This window comes from Nannospalax galili, unplaced genomic scaffold, assembly GCF_000622305.1.
Source record: "Nannospalax galili isolate Female #2095 unplaced genomic scaffold, S.galili_v1.0 scaffold406, whole genome shotgun sequence".
Taxonomy (NCBI): Eukaryota; Metazoa; Chordata; class Mammalia; order Rodentia; family Spalacidae; genus Nannospalax; species Nannospalax galili.
Genome location: NW_008357033.1, coordinates 2,787,668 through 2,791,759, shown reverse-complemented (window position 1 = coordinate 2,791,759; position 4,092 = coordinate 2,787,668).

Genomic DNA, 4,092 nt, shown 5'->3' with positions numbered 1-4,092 from the left:
GAACTGAGGTCCCTCTGCAAGCACAGTACTCACTCTTAACCACTAAACGATCTCTCCAGCTGCCCAGCTGATTGTGTAAAGGAGTCACAGATGTAACCGGTTGTGAGATAGTGGGCCCTCCCACTAGAGTGGTTTGATGGGCCATGGGATCTGGAGTTCCCTAGGACACTTTTACTCTGTTCCTTGGCAGATCACCTGTTCTGTTTGTCAGCTGCCACAGGGCCTTTGCAAGAAGTAGATAGACTGCAAACCAACTTGTGATGCTTTGCACACCCTCACAAAGGGAACTTTTGTGACACTGTTGGCTGTGGGAGGCATGTGGAAGATATTACTTAAATGCAGCACTATTGACCATTTTAGGATATCTCAAAGGTTTCCTGCAGTGGCGACCAAACTCCTCTATGTCTATGATTCATCTGGGGAACTTAGAAAATATACGGATTTGAGAAATGCAGCTTCAGAAAGTCTGATTCAGTTGATCAGGGCATGGTTAAGGACAGTGTGTCTCCAATTCTCATCACATGGGAAGCGAGTTTGCACTTCTTTTTAATGTTTCTCTCTCTCTCTCTCTCTATGTGTGATATGTTCACAATCCTGTGTAGCTTTGTATGTGCCGTGGTACATATGTGGAAATCAGAGGACAACCTTGGGTGCCAACCCTCTTTGCATTTTTTTGAGACGGTCTCTTGCTCTCCAGGGCTGTGTTTGCTGTGCTAGCTGACCTATGAGCATCTAAGCATGCTCCTGTCTGCCTCTCCCAACTTGCCCTAGGATTGCTAGGATAGGTACATAGCTGTGTCCAGCTTTCTGTGGATTCTGAGGATCACAGCTCAACTCCTTAGTTTGCACAGCAAACACTTTACCTTTTGGGCCATTTCCCCAGGCCAGGAGGGCCTGCATTTCTGAGGAACTCTCTGGAGACAATCACGCTGTGGATACTCAGACCACACGTGGAATAGTAAGGTTCTCAGCCATCATACTCAGAGCCTTAAGGTCCTGTGTGCCAAGGATAAGCTTGACTCCAGTTTGGCTGTTAGCACATGTGTCAGAAAACACAGGCTGCCATGGACACACTGCCAGGCCCCCATACGATGGCCCAGCTGTGGTCCTGGTTGAGCAGAGCCTCTTGCATTGGAAAGCAGCAATATTCTGCATTCCCTGCTGCTTAGCTCATCCAGGGCTCTCTGCCAAGCCCAACAGAGCCCAGCTTCCCAGACTGGGTTATGAGGAGGCTGAGGTTTGCCAGGCGTGCCTTCCGACAGTGCCAATCGTGATTGAGACAGCTTCCTCAGCCCAGTGTTGTCTGTCTTACTTGGGACACCAGGAGGCCTGGCACACCAGAATCGGCATTGGCATGCAATCTCCAACACAAAGTCCTGGTCATGCCCCCCGCCCCAAACCCTGCCCTAGCCCTCATAGGCCTCTGGAGAGGATCAAATTCAGTTGCCTATTCCTGGACTCCACTTCCATCTCCAGCCTTTGACACCTTCAGCATCCCAGATGGAACTAACAGAAAGGCAGTCCTTGATTCAGCCATTTATTGTCTCTTCTCTCCAGGCCCAAGACTTTAATGTTTAATTAAGAAATCATCCTTATGTGCTGGGGAAAAAGTCCTATGGTACAGGGGGAGAGGAAGAAGTCCAGAGAGGAGGCAGTTTGATCTAGTCCTAGTGCTTACAGTTTTGGCACCAAGGCCTAGCCTGGTACCCACCTCAGTTCTGTGCCCTTGAGCTCTCTCTGGGACTCAGTTTTCTCATTTGTAAAGTGGGGAAAATTGAAACCTTTCTCTTGGGGCTGTTGAAGGTGTTCTGTGAGATTAGTTTTTTGAAATCTTAACCTTGCTCCAGGCACGTCACAAGTATTCAGATTACAAAGACTTACACAAGGCTCCAGGTTCAAACTGCCAGCATCACCAAAAAAGCAAACAAAGGCATTGGGGAGATGACTCAGTTGGTAAAGTGCTTGCCTCCCACACATGAAGAACTGCGTTTGGATAGCTAGCATGTATATAACAAGCCAGGCACAGCAGTGTGAATCTGTAGCACCAGCTGTGGGGGTGAGAGTAGGATTGGGTGGCTCCCCGAGGCTCACTGTCCAGCCAGTCTAGTCAATCAGTGAGTTCTAGGTCCAGTGAGAGACCCTATCTCAAAAACTAAGGAGAAAGCAACTGGGGAAGACATCGAACATTAATCTCTGGCTTCCACATGCATGTACATGTGCACATGACACAAACATGCACACATACACAACACTGATATAAATAAAAATACAAACAAAAACCTACAGTAGAGTAGTAACTACTGACCAGCACACTCTTCCCCTCCCCTCCTTCCTCCTTCCCTCTCCTTAGCTCTGCCCCAGGATCGTTGAGGCTTTGTGGAGGTATTACTCTTGGTATTTCTCTGCGAGTGAAATTCTACAGGACTCGGAAGTCCTAATTATATGTCTGAGCCTGTTTTTGAAAATGAGCCACAGTTTGGGATTGCTGCCTTTGCTGTGAATCAGGAATACTTTAAAAGGAAGAGAATGGAAGTGCTCAGGATTCTGGCCATTAGGCCAGAGTGGAAGCAAACAGGAACCTTCGGGTCCAAACATTTCCCCTGCACAGCTTTGCTTACCTTGGAAACCAAGGTCAACAGTCAGGTTTCAGTGTCAACAATGTGAGAAGGTTGCAAGTCTAGGACAGCGGAAATCATTATGAAGCCGGCATCCAGGGCCGCAGTGACCATCTTCCTTTCTACACTGCAGAAGGTGACTTCCTGCAGAGAGGTAGGGACATTTCAGAGTTACTCTTCTAGATTAAATAATCAAAGACCGATTCTGGATGTAAGGTGTGATTATTTGAATTTTGGGAGTCAGTCATTGGCTCAGTGCAGATAGCATCTGAAGATGGGTATTTGTTAAGGCCCCACATAGCATATCTAGGGGTCATGCTAAGACAAAGAAAGAGATGCAAGCTGGGGCCAGTCAACTACTCCACAAGTATTTCCTAAGTATGTCAAAACATATGACACTGAACAGAACACATAGATTTGCTTGCCTTTCTGGAACCTCCCTTCCAGGTAGAGTGTATTTTTAAGTCTTATAAAATATCTGCTTGCCTCAGCTTGAACATACAGAGGGTCTGTTGCAGGAACCCTAAAGACATCTCTTATATGATTGTTTTACTTTTTCTAGGGTATTATAGATGCTTACCATGCATCTACACTTGAGCTATGCAAACACCTCTTCTACTTTGCAGTTCACCCTCCCTGTCTCCCCAGCTTCCTTGTAAAGAGGACCACCCAAAAAACGTGGATAGTTTTTCTTTCTAAGGAAGGAGACTTGCTGTTTTTCTTGAAGCCCGTCACACCCTAGAACTCAGACTGGGGCCTGCATCAATTTCTTTTGATTCTGTTCCTTGCCTCTAAGCTCTGAGGGCAAGACGTGGTGCAACAGAATCTTCCACCTACTCTCTGAGTGTCCCCGATTTTTTTCTTGAAGGTACAGAGAGGAAGCCTACTCAGCTCCTGCTCCCCCCAGCTATTGGAGCTATCATGGACTTGACTCTTTCCTTTTCCCTGAAAGGGAAAGACTTGAGTAGTGATTCTTCTTTCCATCTCTCAGTAAAGACACTGGCCTTAGTTAGGCTGCCTTAATCCCCTCCACCCTCTGTTTACCTTCTTATCTGAAAATATTACTGGATTTGCCAATCTGCCAAAGGAAACAGAGACATGTTTTTAAGGCTGGCGACTTGCTTTTTGAGCCTGCCAGTTTTTATAAGGCTTAAATGGCTTCTCTGTTCCTGGGGTCATGTGGGAGGAGCAAGCACACTTTTACCAGCTGCTGGATAGAATCCAGAGGCCAGGCCAGGTGAAATCCCTCAGAAGACCAGGGCGGGAGAGTAGGTTGGGAGTGTGGTAGGAAGGAAAGGGTAGGGCTAACACAGCTCAGTGACTTCAAGGGCTCCTTGTTCAAAACAATCTGCTTTGAAAGTAACTGGGTTTTCTTATCCATCTGACAAGAGCTGTACATTGTTAAAAAGCATGGACCTCACAAGAATGGGGAGATTGCATTTAGTCATTAAACTCAGTGGAGCCATAGGCAGAAGAG